Consider the following 19,789-nt stretch of genomic DNA (forward strand, 5'->3'; position numbering starts at 1 on the left):
ATTTACTTACAAAGGAAATGACTAAAAGTTATTTTCTTTTCATATCCCTTGTGAATGCACACACACGAAAGGTATTTAGATTATCACCTAAATAAATAATCAATGACAAATAAGCTGCCTATCTTATTTGATATTTGTTGTAATTATTGTTTTTGTTCTGAATGCTTTATGCCTGATAACTCATTTAATTCTTTATATGAATCCTAGAGTTTAAGGTTGATTATGGTCCCCATTTGATAGATGAAGAATATGAAATAGAGAGGCTGACATCTAATATATGTAATGACTAGAATCCAAACCCGTCCATATCATCTGGCCTCAGTTTGTATCTTCATGACTTTACTATGCTGCGTTTTTATTGTGGAGTTTTAAATAAACGTGGTTCAGATAGTATTCCTCTAACTGGTGATTACATGTTCAGTTCTTTTCTACAAGTTAAGCAGAGTTTTGTGCTGCATCACCAGATGTATAGCAAGCATTTGCTGGTCAGACTACAAATTTAGAATATTTCATCGTATTTTGGGCACTGTATTTTAAAGAGAAATGTTGACTAAAGACCTCACAGAGGATGGTAACCTATATTATGAAAAGGTCTGGGAATTCTGGGGTTGATTGGCATTTAAGGGCACTCTTTATTTTAAAAATTTGGGAAAATGTGACAGATGTCTTTTTAATGTTTGAGGCATTATCATGTAGGCGAGGCTGTAGACAGGTTTTGTGTTACTGCAGTGTGCGGGACCAGTGGTTGAATTCATGGAGGAATAATTCAAGTTCAGTGTAACAGAGAACTTTCTAACTTGAGTCATCTGATAGGACAGGCCCCTTGTGAGGTAATAGCTCTTCCCATTATTAGAAATCTTTAGTCATCTCATTCCCTGTGAGCTGAAAGGGGTCTTCAAAAAGAGAGTTCTCAAAGCAGACACAGCTTCAAGTACTGAAATAAATTTCTCAAGGTTAGATGGCTAATATTAGGGCACAGCTAATACGGAATTCAGAGCTCTCAGCTCCTGATGTTTGTTGGAATGGGCAAAGAAGAGTGGATTTAGAGACTTCTGGGCACTATGCTAGACGCTTTACACATGGCGGCTCCTTAGACCACACAGCAAGAACTAAATGGCCATCTTTCTAGAAGGCATTTGGGGAGATCTTTGCACAGTGTGTGCATGTGAGAAGGGGTAAGGAAAGATGGTGCAAACTGAGATTTCCTCGCAGATGCAAAGACTGTGTCTTTATTACTGAATCCCCAAGGCTAACACAGTGCCTGGCACAGAGGGAAAGCTAATAAATATTTGTTGAATAAATGAAGGGATATGTCCTGGTTGAATGAATGAATGAGTGACATTAGTAAACTGTTGTGGGTTTTTTTGGACAAAAAGTATTAGGTCATGTTTTGGCTTGGAGAACAGTTTTCTAATCCCTCCCCATGACACTGGTTTATATATATTATACTCACAAATTCTTGCATCCTCATTGAAATATTTATGTAATGACTTGAGACTATTTTATACCATGTTTACAAACGTGATTCTTGCCTTTCATTAATCATTGCAGTGGTCCGACTTTTGCTTACATAATTATTAGATGACTGATAGCAGCAAACCTCATATCTTAACATTTATATTAGTTAAAATATTTTATAGCTGTCTAAAATGATGCCATATTAATGCAATTGAAGTGGTTGGGTTTTTTGCCTTTTAAAACTGATTTATATACAATTTAGATGGCTTTATACTCAGAAAGCTGATATGTTAAGTTTAAAATTCGTATTCCTTTTTCTAGATCTTAGAAATTAGGGGCTTTTAGAAATGAAATAGCATTGTTTCTGTGGGTGTTTCATATTTATCTTTTAGTGATATAGCATCTTTTCTAAGACTAACCCAGATAAATAGCTCTTAAGGTTATTATGGGCTTCCTCACACCAAAGTCCTAGGGCATAAAATAACACTAAGGAAAGCCTATTATTTCTATAAGACTTTATAATAATTTAAGGTGTTTTTAATGTAGATGAAAAAATAAATGATTATTCATTTGTTTCTGAAATCTTTTTGGAGTGTCCTATAATCCATAAGAAGTAATAGGCACACAGGTGATTTTTATATTATATTAATATCTCACTTCATTATCTCAATAAGTCCATGGGGCATTCTTCCTTCCATTCAACAGATGGAGGAGGTGAGAGGTGAGGCTCAGATAACTGAATTTGTGTAAATTTACTTAGTTATCAAGTAGCATAATTAATATTTAAAGCCTGTGCTCTTTCCATGAGAGTGATAGTATATGAGAAGTTTGAAGTACCAATAATTGGAGTAAAATCACAGTAACCAAGTAAAAGCCCACCCTTTTAAATAGGATTTAGTCTAGTCTGGCCATTCCTAGTGAATCTTTATTACCTTCAAGTGAGAAGAAAGCTCACCTAGAACAGTGTACCAGCTGGCAGTGATTAGAGCACTTGTGTCATGCCTTGATTCTTGCAGTCACTAGGCTGATGGACAAGAGAGGATTAGCAAATTTGATTCCCCTTTGCACTTTAGTCTTAGGTAAGGATTTAATTTCCAACAAGAAAATCATGAAGTTAGTTTCAGGCAAAAAGAGATTTTCTGTTTACTTGTTTCTGCCTCACACATTTTTGTGGTCTCTGGATCCAGTTTAAGCTTTGTTGAGCCCAAATCTCAATTTATGAAGGCAAAGGTAGGTTAGTACTTACAAGAGACGAGTGACAGTCTAGTCGGCAACAGACAAGGGAAGTCAGAAGCAAGATCTTCCTGTTGACAACAGGTAGGTTGAGTGTTATCTAGTTGGAGATTTTATTTTTTAGTTGTTTATTTTGTTGGTTGCCACAGATTGAGACTTGCTGGTAGAAGATCTAAGGACTTTGGGAAGGTCCTGGAACTCAGGTTGTATTAGCTGATCAGGGTTCGGGTGGAGGGTTGGCCAGCTGTCAGGATACTCTCAGAACCTTCTGGTAAGCTGCCTCCACTGAGATGGAACTCAAGGCAGAAGTTAGTCTTTGTATCTTGGAGATAAACAAATTAACAGTAAGAAACTATAAAAGAGAGCTGACATCTTAGAAAGTGTGGCTATACATCAGCCCTGGCCCTTGACATCAGGACTTGTTAAGGCCCCTTCTAGCAAGACTCAGTAATGTCTTCCATTGATCCAAACACCAGGCAATGCCCAGTCATGTTGGAATCACTGGGTAGGGTTTCTTGTTTCTGCAGAGGGGATGCTTTTACATACTTCATTAATGCTTTGTAATAATCTAGCACAATACTATTTAGTATGAAATGTCTGTAGTAGTTAGCTACTGGGGGAGTGACCAGCAGCTATATAGGCCTAATATTTCAAGTGGCAGGAGTCACAGCATTCTGTGTTATATAGATCTCATGTTTGTAAGAGCAGTTTGGCCTTTGTGGTCTGGTTTCTGCACAAATTTTGGTCATTTTATTTTTCAGAATTCCGTCAATAAAGGGTGCTAACAACAGCAAATTAATTTTTCCCAGTTACTTAACTGTATTATTAGAGCTGCCCCACTGGTTAGAACCATAATGTGAGAAAAACTGTCAGTACAAAGCAGTTAATCCTTCTCTCTTTGGAGCCTTTGTAAGAGTTCAGATTTTGGGGAGGTTTTTTTTTTGTACAGGTACAGTATTCATATGAATATATTTTAGGTTGCCATGTACCTTTTTTAGGAAAATGTAGAATCATTTCCACCAGCAAGGACAGACATGATTATCCTCAAAATGACTGTAAATAAACTTCTAAAAGGCTTTAGCCTGAAGTTTAACACAATATCAAGATGCACACTTTATGGGATAGAGTATAAAGAAAGTTTTCAACTCTTTAAATTCATCAATGCCCTCACTACTATCATTGTCTGGAATCAGCAGGGGTAGTGAAGTGTGCCATTTATGTGTACAAAGACATATGTACAAGGATATGATTGCACATTGTAATAGCAAAAGATTGGAAACAACCCAAATGCGCAAGTTAGAGACTGGTTGGAGTAAATTGTGAAATATATCATGCAATAGAATGTTATGCAACCATTAAAAAGATGAATGAGCTCTGTCTGTAGCAAACCAGACTTCAAGTTTTATTCAGTGGGAAAAGCCAGATGCAAAACTGTGTGAATTATAAGATGTTACTCTGTGTGTCTTTGTGTGTGTGTGCACACATGCGTGCATTTAAATCTCAAAAGAGCATATAGTTGTTGTATATGGATAGAATATCCCTGGAGAGAAACACAGGAAGATAAATATTTGCCTTTAGTAAAGGAAGTCAGTAGCTGGGGGGCAGGCTTAGGAGGGGTATGTGCTTTTCATTCTAAATACATTTTGAATTTTGTATCACAGATGTTTATTGCCTATTCAGAAATTTTTAAATGCTATATGGGAGCCACCTTCTGGATGCATTTGATAAGGGTGATGGCTTTAGCAGGAAGACCACCTTGGACACTGTCAGGATGTTCAAGCAAACCAGGATAAGGGCGTAGATCAGCTTGTCTGCCCTGGGAAGGAAGGAAGGGCTGGATGAGAGACTGTGCAGAAGGACTGGAGAGCTGTGGCCAAAGGGAGGGGAGAAGGAGAGGAGGAAGTAAATGCAGAGTTATTGATTTGAGGAGGATTGGTATATAAATGATGCCTTTAATTAAGGGTGGAAAATGGGAATACAAGTAGGTTAGTGGTGGAGGGTGTGGAAAGAAGACGTCAGTTCCAGACATTGTGAATTTGAAGTGATGTAAGATACCTGGTGATGTCTTGCAGGCAATTCAGAGAACAACTTTAAACACTATGAAAATGGCATAAAGCACTTTTTTGGTATCATTTTCATAGTTCTTTTGAACTTAGCATACTCAGATATCTTTTCCATTTCTTAAGTGTGATTATGGTGTAATGGAAAAATCAGGTTTTAAAAATATTTTAGTCTCGTGGTGACCAATACAAAACAAGATAATTATTTTGTTTTGAAATTTCCCATTACATATGTGTCTTGTACAAAGCCATTTACCGTTATAACCTAAAAGAGCTTGTGCCAAGGGAATGAGCCTAATGGATTGTTCCAATCTCTGGTACAGTCTGAAAATATTAAATGAATGGTAAAACATTTAATGTGTCCATTAACTAATACTGCTAATTTACAGTCGGAGGGTATGTGAAAGCCTACATAAATAATTTCTGAAGTCACTGTGATGCCTGTAATTACAATTAATACTGAAAAAACTTGTCAATTTCCCATGTGGATTATAATAGTTCCAATACGATGCCATGTGTTAATATATATCTTGTAAATACTTTGTTCCCTGAAGGTGCCTGATTTACATAGACTTTATTACCATTATTATTATTATTAACCAGCACTTTTGCATCTCCTTTCTTGCCCACCACTTAAAAATGCACAGTAAGGCATAAGGTTGAGATGCAACTGTGCAGCAGCCCCGATTATTGTTCTTAAGGGGAGAAACGGTGAGCAGCACGTGCAGTCTTTTCTGCCTGTCCTTTCAGGATAGTGTCAGTAAATTCTTTGCCATTCTTTCATTCTCTCTTAGATGGCTAGAAAGGAAGACAGATATAGTTTCAAATCCTACCTACATGTTGTCACCTTAGAAAGCCTTTCTAAGCCTTAGGGTCCTCCAGGAAAGGATTGCTTGCTACTCTTTGAATTATGTGGATGAAATCAGATGATATACCTGGCCTGTTATACTTACTCCACAAGTGGTAACTTAGTGTTTTGGACTTGTGAAATGATTTTAACTCCAAATGTGAATGCTGGAGCCATCTAAATCCTCCCTCTCTGTCACTCTTCACAATCAGCTAGTCAGCAAGTCCCATTAATTCTACCTCCTAAAAATCTATGGAATCCTTTTCATCTCTGTCAGCCGCTGAAATCTTCATGGAGTGCTCCTATGCACAGCAGCCTCACTGCACCCTTACCTCATGTGCTGTCATGGCTTTCCTGCCATTTCATAAGAGTCTGCCCCATGGCTTTCCACCACCAAGGGGACCATCCACACTGCTGCTCTGCCAGTTATCTTCCTAAAATGAGTATCTGGTTTGTGTCTCTTCCCGGCTTAAAGCCCTTTAGTAGCAGTGCTCTATCACTTTTAGGATCAAATCTGTACTCTTTAGTGTGGTTAAAAGGTTTCTCATAATTGCACCTCTGATTTTATTTTCCATTTGCAGCCCATGGTTGTCATATTACACTATTTACAATACCCAGCCCCTGCCTGATCTCTCTTCTTCAATACATTCATGTATTCCATGGTTTATAGTATCTACCATGCCTTTTCTTTCTTGCTCCTTCTGGCTTCTTCCCCACAGACATACACACAAAATCTTACTTGCCCTTCCCACCCCTACTTTCTTTTGTTGGGGGGGTGGAGAGACAGGGTCTCGCTCTTGCCTGGGCTGGAGTGCAGTGGCGCGAGTATAGCTCACTGCAGCCTCAATCTCCTGGGCTCTGGTGATCCTCCTGCTTCAGCTTCCCCAGGCATACAACACCATGCCAGGCTAATTTTTAAATTTTTGTAGAGAACAGGTCTTGTGATGTTGCACAGGCTGGTCTCAAACTTCTGGCCTTAAGTGATCTTCCCACCTTGGCCTCCCAAACTTCTGGGATTATAGACATGAGGCACTGCTCCTCACCTCTTCCTCCCTTCTTATTTGAGTGTCTTCTTCCCCAACAAATCATTCTCAGTCTGTAGTCTTGTTTGGTTTCTCCTTCACTGTGTTCTCGTTGGCACCCCAGGGACTGAAAGCATAAGTACAGTTCAGATTATGAAGGATCTGGTAAGCCATGCCAAGTGGTTGAGAAGATGACAGGAACCTACTCCACTGAAATTAGTTTCACTTATCTGTGTTCCCCCATTGTACTGTGAGCTCTCTGAGTGAAAGGACTGGGTGTTTCATTTCTGTTTCCTGTAGGCTGTAACACTGGCAGAAAATAGGAATAATTTGTATTTTTTAATGAATAAAGGGATGGATTTCAAATGGAGAGTGTGAGTTTTAAACTGTCACCATAGGTGACCTTCAGCACTTTCCTCACAACCTTATAGCTTATCTAACCTTCATCTTTGCCCATCACTGAAAACATTAACATAGGCTGTTGTGGGGTTGTTTGTCTTATAGAATCAAGTCACAAAACAGACATGAAGTGGGTGCAGTCAGAAAACAATCAAACGTTAATATGTAAGTGGAGAAAAGTGCTATAAAGATAAAAAGTAGCATGTCGTGATGGAGAATAAAAGGTGAGATCTTCTTAGATAAAGTTATCAGGGAGAACCAGAAAAACTCTTTATTTTTCAAACACTTGGTTATTGAATGCACAGGGAGCTCACAAACTTGCAAACACTATGCCAACTACATAGAATTATGCCGCAGATTGGTGTGGCTTCCCTATCACTTTTGAATTCTTTTATTTACCTTTGATAGTTGTGAATGAAATATGCTCGCTTTATATTGGCAGTCTAATATTAATTGATTTTAGTCTGGTCTTAGAGTACTAAGATTTTTTAGATTTTTAAAACCAATTTTAGTAATAAGACATAGCTATTTATTACATAGCTAAATGAAATTATGCTTAATTATTTTGAAAATTATGATAGGAAAAATAATTTTGTTATTAGTAATCTGAAACTTTCTGTATCTTAACCATTCTATTTCTGTTGATTTTTCTATTTTTGATGACATTTGCAATCTTAGAGCTTCATATAATAAAATATAGCAAAATGGATTGTGCCCTAGGCAGGGTTCTATGGACCACGTGAAGGAGCTTGAGAAATAGGCCCTATTTGGCTGGTATAACAGGAGAAAGAGGTTGTGATTTAAAGCTGAAAGACCTGATGATATCTTCTGCCTCTGTGACTTCAAAAAAAGTTACATTTCTTTTTACCTCTTATATAGACAAGTTATATGGAAGATTAAATGAGATAGTGAATGTGATCATATTGATGGCAAAGCACTTTGAAAATGTAAGATGCTGCAGAAATAATCCTTCTGTTTATCAAAATCAGAGCCCCATAAGTGTCCTATTTTTAATGAACTTAATTATTAGTTCCTTTGGAAAAAAGTTGTTTGTATCCATAGATATTAACTGATATTATTGAAATTACAAATATAATAAGAAAATAGATTTCAGGTGTTATTGATTTACCAGTTCATTATTACTATATCAAAATTTATAATTAAGTATTGTTTGTTTATGGGTATGGTAGGCTAAATAATGGACCCCCAAAGATGTTCACATCCTAATCCCTATGAATGCATATTACCTGGCCAAAGGAATTTTGTAATTGTGGTCATGTGATCTTCATATGAGATGCTCCTGGATTATCTAGGTGGGCCCAGTGAAATAAGAGGGAAGAGGAGTCAGAGAGTCAGGGAAGATGTGACTGTGGAGGCAAGAGGTTGAAGAGATGCCAGCAAAAACATGGATTCTCCCCTGGAGCCTAGAGTCTCTGGAAGGAATGGAGCCCTCCCAACATCTTTATTTTATTTTATTCATTTTAAAAAATAGATTTAGAGGGTATAAGAGCAGTTTTGTTACATAGATATATTGCATAGTGGTGAAGTCTGGGCTTTTAGTGTAACCATCATCTGAACAGTGCACATTGTACAAATTAAGTAATTTCTCATCTCTCACACCGCTTCCACCCTTTTGAGTCTCCAGTGTCCATTATTCCACACTATCTCCATGTGTACACATTATTTAAGTCCCACATATAAGTGAGAACATGTGGTACTCCTGCTTCTGAGTTATTTCACTTAAGATTAATGGCCTCTAGTTCCATTCATTTTTCTGCAGAAGACATGATTTTATTCTTTTTTATGGCTGAGTAGTGTTCCATGGTCTTATTTATATAGACCATGGAGTGAATATATATATACACACACCACATTTTCTTTCTACAATCATCTGTTGATGGATACTGGATACTTAGGTTAATGGAAATTTAGGTTGATTCCCTATCTTTGCTATTGTTAATAGTGCTGCAATAAGCATACGAGTGCAGGTATCTTTTTTATATAATGATTTCTTTTCCTTTAGGTAGATACCCAGTAGTGGGATTGCTGCATCAAATGGTAGTGCAATTTTTAGTTCTTTGATAAATCTCTACACTGTTTTCAATAGATGTTGTACTAATTTACATTCACACCAACAATGTATAAGCATTCCCTTTGCTCCACATTCTTGCTAATACCTGTTGTTTTTTCACTTTTTTGTAATAGCCATTCTGACTGCTGTAAGATGGTGTCTCATTGTGGTTTTAGTTTGCATTTCTCTCATGATGAGTGATGTTGAGCATTTTTTTATATGCTTCTTGGCCATTTGTATGTCTTTTGAAAAATGTCTGTTCCTGTTCTTTGCCCACTTTTTAATGGGGTTGTTTGTTGTTGTCAACACCTTGATTTTAAACTTCTGAAATTTACAACTATAAGGGAGTACATTTGTGTTGTTTTAAGCCACTAAAATTGTGATAATTTGTTACAACAGCAATAGGAAACTAGTACAATGTGGATTGACTAAACAATAACTATAATTTGTTTGAATTCTAAGAAATTAACTTCTAGCTTTGACCAATAGTCTTCAAAAGAAATGGCGATTTATTATTGAACATATGATTATATATGTGTGTATACACACACACACATCTATATATAAATCACATAATAAGATACCCCAACAAGTAACACATAAAGCCTTTCTTGGTGATTCCTCAGGGCCAGGTCCTTTGTCATGTTCTTTTCCCAGGGAAGGCAGGGCAGGAGGGCACAGCTGCACAGGGACCTCTTTACTCTCGATGGTTTCACTATCTCCTTCTATTTTTGTTGCTCTGGTGAATCAGAGTTTTCTGTGAAGTAACAGAACCTTGACTCTGAAATACAGGCTTAAAGACATTAAGACAGGACAGTTCCCTCAACCCCTCTGCGGGACTTAATGACAGGGTTGGGAGGGGTGGCTCATTTTGCTTGGCCAAGTTTAAACCCCTTGTGGGAGGGGGAGCATGTGGGCAAGTAGGTGCTGGGGCAGGGTGAGTGCTTTTAGCTTCCAGCCCCATGGTAGCATCTAGGGGTGTGTTACAACTAATGTTCTTTTAGCAGTTGCTGTTTATAGACGGCTAAGTGTTAACCAGCTCAGTGGAGAGTCAGGGTGACAGTTTTTTACACCCTGCCCTCTTGGTACCCGGGTCCTTGTCTGGCATCCAGGAAGAATCAGGTCACATGGACTTGAAGGATGGTGAATGTAGAGGTTTTTATTGAGTGACGGAGGTGGCTCTCAGTGGGATGGGGAACTGGAAAGGGGATGGAGTGGGAAGATGATCTTCCCATCCTGCCCAAACTCCTTTCCGAGTGGCCAGCTGCCTCTTTGATGTTCAGATGCTTCTTCTCTTCTCCACTTCTCTGTTGTGCTGCTCTGCTTCTCTGCCAGTGGAGTTTGGGTTTTTGTTTTGTTTTGTTTTTTGAGATAGAGTCTTGCCCTGTCTCCCAGGCTAGAGTGCAATGGCTCAATCTTGGCTCACTGCAACCTGCGCCTCCTGGGTTCAAGCAATTGTCCTGTCACAGCCTCCTGAGTAGCTGGGATTACAGGTGCACACCACTACGTCCAGCTGATTTTTTGTATCTTTAGTAGAGATGGGGTTTCACCATGTTGGCTAGGCTGGTCTTGAGCTCCTGACCTTGTGATCCACCTGCTTTGGCCTCCCGAAGTGCTGGGATTACAGGTGTGAGCCACCACACCTGTCCAAGTTTGGGTTTTTTATGGGTACAGGATGCGGGTGTGTGGTAGACCAGAGTGTTTTTGGTAAAAGCAACATTCAAATGGGAAAACAGGGGTAACCGTACTCATTTAGGGCCATGGTTTCCAGGCTTTAGAGTAGGACCTTTGCTGGGGAACTGCCCTCTTCTACCCAGTATTTCCCTGCCTCCTGACCATATCAACATGATAACCCCAGAAAGATGTTAAATAGATTGCTTTCCTTTGAAATCTTTGTATAGATTCTAAGACTATATAAATTCTATAGTAAATTCAGTGCTAATTTGAAAAATTGTTTGGCTTCTGTTGCCTTACCTGTCTTTATTTTGTTAAAGTGTAATGTTTTATTAAATGCTTTTCACGATAATTTTGATTTTGTAGTACTTTGGATTTTTAAATTTAGATAAAGAAAAGGGTTGCTTTTTAGAATTTAAGATCCTGTGGAAATTCTGTGTATGCAGTGAGAATATTGGTACTGACAGCATTAAAATATGTGGGTCCTTTTTTTTATGGAAATAGGTATGAATTTATGTTTCATTTTATACTTTTTATACTTTAAGGCAATAAGATTAGGTTATAGAAGGAAGTCAAATTAACATGGAAAATGACATTGTTATGATGCCATGATTTCTCACTCAAGAAGTAGATTTTTGCTTAGGGAATCAAACTGATCTAAACTTAAGCAGAGTCACTGAGGTCCAAGAATTATGAAAGTAAGATTGGATAGCTCTATTTAGCTTAGTTCATCCCACTCATCTCGATCAGTGATCGGAAGTCTTAATTCATTAGCTTCTGTGGTCATTTTAGGTCATTTGAGGGAGGGAGCCACATTACTCATGGAATTTGAGTTTGCCACGGTGGAGGGGGTGGGAGGTCAGAGACAGGTCCTGGTGGATGTGATCTGCCAGGTGAGCCCAGGGCCAAGAGCTGAATGGGATCAGTGTGTATATAAGGAGGCTAAGACATCCAGGTCCCTCATCTTCTTAGTTCCTTGGAGATTTACATGGAGTTATCAAGTATCAGGTACTTTTTTTTTAATTACAAAAATTTCAAATGTATACAAACTCAGGATAACTGGATAATGACCCCACATCCCCATTGCCCAGCTCCTAGCATAATCTAGATCTTGTCCTGCTTGCTTCATCTGTTTTCTCTTTCCTATTTTTAACTAAAGTGTTTTAAAACAAATTTTTCACATCATTGCACTTAACCCCTCATTCTTTAGTAGGCGTCCCTAAAATGTGGTTGCCAGATTTCAACTCTCCCTCTTTTCCATCTTCTCTGATGCTGCTTGGGTAAGCAGAAGCTGTGAAAGGGAAAGATTTACTAAATTAAGCATAGTTATGCAGTTCAGTAATTGTATAATGAAGAAATAATATCTTTAATTTTTCTTGCTCTATTACGCTATTACTTTTAACTCATATAAGAAATGTGTTAACTGTGGACAACTCATTTAGTGTCTATATTTGTTTCTTCTCTTCAATATGTTGTAGTAAAATTAGCTCATACTTAATTTGCATGGATAATTGAAGGATCCATGAGATACTGCCTTTTTTTTTCTCCGTAAGTCAGTAGTCAAGTATTCCTATAGAAAAGGAGAAAGACACTCTTGGCAAAGACACTCTGCTCTTGTCCGGAGGTCTTTATCTTCTCTCTGATTCATTGATTTCTCAGAATAATTGTAATTTTCCATTAGAATTTGTTTTTTAGTACTTGTAATGTTTTGTAGAATCTTGTCACAGTGAGTTTATTTCATATCTATGCTCCAGAATTCTCAGTCGATTAAGTGTGTTAATGTATAGGTAATTTCTTGAGATTTGTAGCTTGATTTTTGAAATAAATATCACATCCAAAAGATACATAGCTTGTTAGAGAGATACATAAGCAGTACTGGTGCTGATTTTTTCTGGTTCATGATAAATGACACCCTCTTTATTTTGAATACCTTCGGGGATGTTTCAAAGTTTGATACCTTCAAAATACATCACTGATACCCTAAGATCTTCAAGTTGTTATTCTGCCAAATGATCAGTTAGAATGATGTCAGTCAGCCAAAACTGAAAGTGTAAAATGACTCTCAAAGATCTTTGACTATCAGTAGAGAGAATGTGTGTCTGTATATAAATCTAAACATGGTTCTGAGCAGACATCTGAAAAGATTTTTAGATCATTCTGAAAGGGAATAGGGAAGACCTTAGTTTAACTACCACATAATATGATTTAGGATCCTGCTTACATAGTGCGTTGCCTGCATAGCAGAATTTATAAATTTCAGCTGTAGATTAATAATAATGTGTGTGAATTGCCTGTCAGCTTTAGTCCTATCATTAGTCCATTACATCTTTATAACTTATTTTACATCATTTTAGATATTACAGAATTTGCATTCTGGGATTCCATGGAACTAACATCTTTCAAGAATTTTTGAGCACTTAATGCAGATTCCATAGTGTTCACATCTATAAAATGAACATTTATGGTATTGCACCAGCATGATAAGGCCTCTTGTTAATCTGAAATGCTGTTATTCTGTTGATTAAAATGATACTATCTGTTAAAAATACCAATGGCACTTTTTTGGTCATGGTGCCAGAAGTGCATTTGTTGTGACATTTTACTTTACTTAGTCTTCCATTAAAATTCAAGCACCCTTGGGAGAAAATATGCATTAAACCTTTATCATCTGTTAACACCTCGGAAAAATTGCTTTTTAGGTAAGTAGTTGTCATATTAGAAAACAGATGGGGCTTGACACAACTGGATCATAAAAGGGAGAAGGATTGATCCCAGAAAACAAAGGAGTTGGAAGAGACTTTGTGACTTGCAAACTCAAAATGCCTCCAGGGAACCACTGGGTTCATATAAGAGTATGTAGTGGTCAACTGAAGAAAATAGGATTATGGTGCATATACTGTTCCCCTCTAATTATGGTGAATTTTAGCCTTATTCTTTTTTAAATGAAACAGTAATTCAGGGGTTAAACAGAATGGACAAAGAAAAACATCAGAAATCATAATTTTATGGCCTCTGTTATATTACATGGGATGCCATAGATGAAAGACTCTTTCAGACCGATCCCCCAAAAGGAATCCTATTGAGGGCAGATGAGAACACTGAGAATTTGGGAGTAGAAGGGTGCTAAAAAGAAAGAGATCCATAAAGATTAAGAGCACTTTCTTGACATTACTTATACCCGACCCCACCTTTACAAATAGGCAAATTGGATACTTCCACTCTCCTTCGTGGTTGATAAACAGGGGTGTGCATCAGAATCACCTGTGTAGCTTTGCCAAACTACATCTGAAACTATCCACACCTCACCACAAACCAAGATTTTGATTCAGCAAGTCTGCTTTGGAGTTGGTTAAGTAATTAAAAAAAAAAAACAAAAAAAACACCCCACCTCATTTTGGTTCAGCTGTACATGTGCAATTGCAGACCTGTGCTCTTGGAAGTAGAGGTTTCCAGTTTACTCTTTAAAATATGAGAGTAACTCTGCTCTCAGAATAATTCCTTCAGGGCCGGGCGCAGTGGTTCACACCTGTAATCCTAGCACTTTGGGAGGCCAAGGCGGGCAGATTGCCTGAGCTCAGGAGTTTGAGACCAGCCCAGGCAACATGGTGAAACCCCGTCTCTACTACAATACAAAAAATTAGCTGGACGTGGTGGCATGCCTGTAGTCCCAACTACTTGGGAAGCTGAGGCAGGAGAATCGCTTGAATCCAAAAAGTGGAGGGTTCAGTGAGGTGAGATCCTGCCAAGGCACTCCAGCCTGGGCAACAGAGGGAGACTCTGTCTCAAAAAAAAAAAAAAAAAAAAAAAATTGCTCAGATGCACGACTACTTTGCAGTTTGGCACATTTAAGTTTCCAAAGTGAATTATTTCATTCCATAAAAGAATGTAAAAAAGCAACATACATAATTAAAGAGTTGGAAATAGATTTCATGAGGAAAGATGGAAGAGTTATATAAAGCCTGAGCAGTTGGCAACTTCAGGTATAGCAAAGCCTAGTGTTAAGAAGGCACATAATACAAAATATAAAAGAATTAGCTGGGCATGGTGGTACACGCCTGTAGTCTTATCTACTTGGGAGACTGAGGCGGGAGGATCACTTCAGCACAGGAGTTGAAGGCTACAGTGAGCTTTGATTGTGTCACTACAGTCCAGCCTGGGCGACAGGGTGAGACTTTATCTCTAAAACCAAAAATAAAAAGACACAATTATTTCTGGTTGGACTATAATAAACTTCAAATTATAATCATACAGACAATAAAAATTGGTATAGCACCATAAAAATATTTGCTTGTCCTGCTTTCCCAGAAAGACTTCACACTGCATATGAATTTTTATTTTAATAAAAGCAGTTCAGGATTAATCACTAACAATACAACGGTAAGCCTGCAATAGAGCAGATGGGATCAATCTGTTGTAAAGAAATAAGAATTTCCTAACAGAAAATGTTGTTGGACATTTAATATGACCAGAGAAGTTTGCAGAATTTCCATCACTGCAGAATAAAAAATCTGAGTTAAAATGAGTAGCTGGCTATCTTAAATAGTTTACATGTGATACTTACTAGAGATACCATGCTGAATTCTTTCAGTGACATACAGATTCTGATATTCTTCATTTTAATAAACATTTTGCCATTTTATACTTCCACTTTGGGCAAGGTTAGATGCAAATGCAATTAAGGAGGGTCCATTTTTTCCCAATTTGTTGGTTGATATTTTCCTAATATTTTCTAAGGTCAATTGGTCATTATCATTCCCATCCTAGTCAGTGACTATTTTGTTGACACATGTCTCCATGACTCCGTTTTTGACTTTTCATTTGACTTTCATCTTGGACCACACTTACTCAAAAAATATACACAGAAGAAGAAATCTGTAAATGTGTATGTGATTTCTTTGACTGCTAAGAAGAATTGTGATGCTAACATTTACTGAGGTTGACAGCGTGGCAGAGACTATACTAAATGTTTTACCTGGGTTATCTCATGGATCCACACCTGATGCTGCAGAGCTCTGAGTTACTGCTCTATCCCTTGTTAGCAGAGGACAGACAGGCTCAGGGAGCTCAGGAAATGTGTCCACAGCGAGATGGGTAGGAAGGGATGTTGTTGGGATCAACAGGCTGGGTCAGTCTGACTGCAAAGTTTTTTTGTTTTTTTTTTTGAGAGAGTCTTGCTCTGTTGCCCAGGCTGGAGTGCAGTGGCACAATCTCAGCTTACTGCAGGCTCTGCCTCCCAGGTTCATGCGATTCTCCTGGCCCAGCTTCTCGAGTAGCTGAGACTACAAGCATGCGCCACCATGCCTAGCTAATTTATATGTATATTTAGTAGAGATTGGGTTTCACCATATTGGCTAGGCTGGTCTCAAACTCCTGACTCAGGCAGTCTGCCCACCTCAGCCTCCCAAAGTGCTGGGATTACAGGGGTGAGCCACCGCACCCGGGCTGACTCCAAACTTTAGAGACAGAGTTAGATTGTGCTTTTATGTTAGTGATTTCCAGTTGAGAATTAACAGCTCCCTCTAATTCACTTCTCTTTGGAAACTTCTTTCATTAAGTTATAACATTGTTGTGGGGAACAATAAAATGTCTTTAGACACTACGTCTCAATCTTGACCACACTTTGGAATTACCTGAGAATTTTCAGAAAAATACTGGGCCTTGAACTTCTCATCTCAACTGATCCCCCTGCCTTGGCCTCCCAAAGTGCTGGGATTACAGGCATGAGCCACCACACCCAGCCCCCCAAAATACTGGGGTCTCACCCTCAGGTGTTCTGTGTTCACGGAGTATAGCCTGGACATGGAGATTTTTAAAAACCCCAGATGATTCTAATGTACAGCAGAGTTTGAGGAATAGGAACAATGCAAATTTTTAAATTCTAAATTGTCATCTTTCTTTTAGTAAAAAAGTAATGTTTTTATTACAGAAGTAGTGCATATTTGCTTTAGAAACTACAAAAAGGCTGGGCATGGTGGTTTACACCTGTGATCCCAGCACTTTGGGAGGCTGAGGTTAGAGGATGGCTTGAAGTCAGGAGATCGAGACCAGCCTGGGCAACATAGGCAGACCCCATCTCTACAAAACTAAAATTAAATTAGCTGCATGAGGTGGCACATACCTGTGGTCCCAGCTACTCAGGAGGCTGAGGTAGGAGGATCACGTGAGCACAGGAGGTTGAGGCTGCAATGAGCTGTGATTGAGCCACTGTACTCTAGCCTGGGCAGCAAAGCAAGACCCTATCTCAAAAAACAAAACAAAACCACAGCCAAAAAAAGTTATGATTAAAATTACCTGTCATCCTTTCACTGAAAGGTAGCAGTGTAGTGTTTAGCTATGTATATATTTTTTTGCCCTGTGCACATTTATAGATTTGACATCTTACCTACAATATTATTCTTCTATAGATTTTTATATTTAATGCAAAATTGTTTTATGCCTGTTTTATGTATTTATATGCATTGCCAGACTGAGAAATTTTTGACTCTTACATAATGGTGTCGTTGGATCAATCCTTATAGGCCAGTAACTCCCAAAGTGGGGCAATATTTCTGTTAATGGAGAGTTTGTATTTTATTTGAGTTAGCACTTAGGGAACTGATTTAGATGTCTGTCCTTTGGGCCCCATCTTCTGTAGTACTTTTTTAGGCAAGTAAGTCCTTGGTTTACTTCTTGTCTTCCTTGTAGCCTCTTTAAGGCAAAGCCCACGTGGTTTTTATCCCTGGGTCCTGGCCTGTAGTACATGCTCAATACATTCTTGAATGGATGAACAGACAGGCAGATGTACCCTAGAATCCGAGGTGGGGATGGTGGTTATAGTTTGAAAAAATTACTTAAGTTCAGGTCTGTCTGAAAAAAAATGATTGGTGAATATGATGGGGGTAGGAAGGGACAGAGTGAGGTTGAGATAAGGACAAGGACTAGGAGGTATTTTAGGATAGGTGAGCTTCAGCTCTTCTAGAAAAATTAAAACATCTTCTAGTTTCAGAAATGTTCTGGACCTGTCCTCCTCACCAGGCCTGGTTTTCACTGGTGAATAACCCCTCGCCCGAGTATGGTAGAGGGATTGCGTTCTATCCTTCCACCTCCCCTATCTTACTTGCTTGTAGGACATCTTATTCTCAAAATAAGAACTAAATACATTTTGGAGTTTGCTCCTCCCGGGTATGCTCTAATAAAGATTTTGATGAGAAGCTGCTGCAGTATAATGCATTTCAGCTAGGGATAACCAGAGCCTGTCAGTCAACAGCTGTGTCTGTCCCGTCCTTTCTGAGGAAGGTCTGGGATGAGGAAGAATTTACATAAAAGGTGGGAGGGGACTAGAACATTGAAGCACTGCTGAGGGATTACCCCAGGAAGGAAAATGTCCATCTGGGAGGCGTTAAGGGTTTGTTAGTAAGCCAGGCTCGTCTAGTGAGCCCAGACAACTCTGGACTGCTCACTGAGGTATTTTTGGCACTGAAGTCACAAATCCAGTATGATTTCTTTTTCATATTGACTTCTTATAATGTCACTTTATAATCAGTAGATTTCTTAATCACAAGGCCTATAAATCAGAAGAATTTTGCCTTTGAAAAATGTAACTGTATTAAATGTGCTGTGATCTTTCCTTGCTCATTATGGTTCACTTTAAAAGAAGTTTTTATTGAAAAGGAGAAATTGCAAATGTATGCATTTTACTTTATTAGTATATAAACACACATGATTATATTGCTGAAATAATTTAGAATCGAGGCATTTTTGTAATTCCAAGTATACAAAGAAAAATTAGAAGCTGTTCTTTATCCTTTCTCCCCTTTTTGTTGAATTCATAATGACTTTACAGACATTTAATGTAAAGGCACTAAAGACAGTTAAAAGCATTAGTCATCATGCTTTACTTAGAATTCAGCAAAGAACACAGTTAAAGAACAAAATAGCAAACCTGGTTTATTTGTCTGAATAATGCTTGTCTCATGATACTTTATCTCATATGAGGGAAGGAGAGGGAATCCTTCGAGTTACATCATATAAGGTAGCAAAAAACAAATACAATAAATGCTAGAGACAATATTTATTCAGAAAACATCAGCGAGTCCAGTGAAACTTGGAGACTGTGAAATGCTGTGTCAGTCATTAGAGCCAGGAGTATATTATGATTTAATGGTACCTCTCTGCTGCATCTCATGAGCTGTCGTAGAAAAACATTTTGAAGCAATAAAGCATCCATTTGGCTCCTAAGTAATGAGAGGCATTGTTCTTTGCATTAACTATTTATTCAGGAAGAGAAGTGACCAACTGTTAATAAGCTTTATCCAAAGAGGGTCGTGGAAAACAAGAAAATGCAAAAGTGAGGTTCTCTTCAATTTCATATGCAATTAACAAATATCCAGAGCTGACTGATTGGTGCTCCTCTTCCATGTGACTTTTGGCTGGCTGTATTTAAGGGTGAGTGCCTGTCAGATGTATTCAAAGCTTCTGGGTTCTGTAGCCTAAACCCATGACAAATGAGAGGCGGCAGTGACTCGTGAGTAGCTAAGACTGGATTAATCTCTCTATTGTTTTGAATAATGGACTTATTTTTTAAGATTCATAGCAATGGTTTAGGCTTTTACCAGTTTACTCCTTTTGGGAAGGATTCCTTCTTTTTCTTTGTTTTAGATGATTATTGCTTTTTCATTACTTGTGAAATCTGCTCTATAAGGCAATGTGATGTTTAGACTTATCATGTGATCAAGAGGCTTTTAACGAGAAAAATTCTTATTTGCTATATAAATAGATATATGCTTTATTCTTTGGAAATAGTTTCTAGGTACGAATGCAACGTTTTACTCTTGTTCTGCGAGTAAATAAATGATCTCTTCTTGACAGTAAATGGGTAGGATTTAATAACTTCAAGATTACAACCAGAATATTGTATTTACAAATAAATAGGGGCTTCTTTCAAGTCATTTTGGAATCTTACTTTGAAGCACTTTGGTGCTGTGACAGTGTGAAGTTTTCAGTCCACTTGCTTTAAGGTCCTTAATGTAATTAAGTTGCCTTTTTA

General features: G+C 38.1%; 1 protein-coding gene across 3 annotated transcripts in view; it reads left to right on the top strand.

Annotated features, from left to right (window-relative positions):
• DGKH (diacylglycerol kinase eta) overlaps positions 1-19,789 on the top strand; it is a 194,560-nt gene that overhangs the window by 88,432 nt on the left and 86,339 nt on the right. The gene's annotated exons all lie outside the window — the stretch shown is intronic.

This window comes from Aotus nancymaae, unplaced genomic scaffold (assembly GCF_030222135.1).
Source record: "Aotus nancymaae isolate 86718 unplaced genomic scaffold, 86718_ANA_hifiasm-v0.15.2.pri h1tg000043l, whole genome shotgun sequence".
Lineage (NCBI taxonomy): Eukaryota > Metazoa > Chordata > Mammalia > Primates > Aotidae > Aotus > Aotus nancymaae.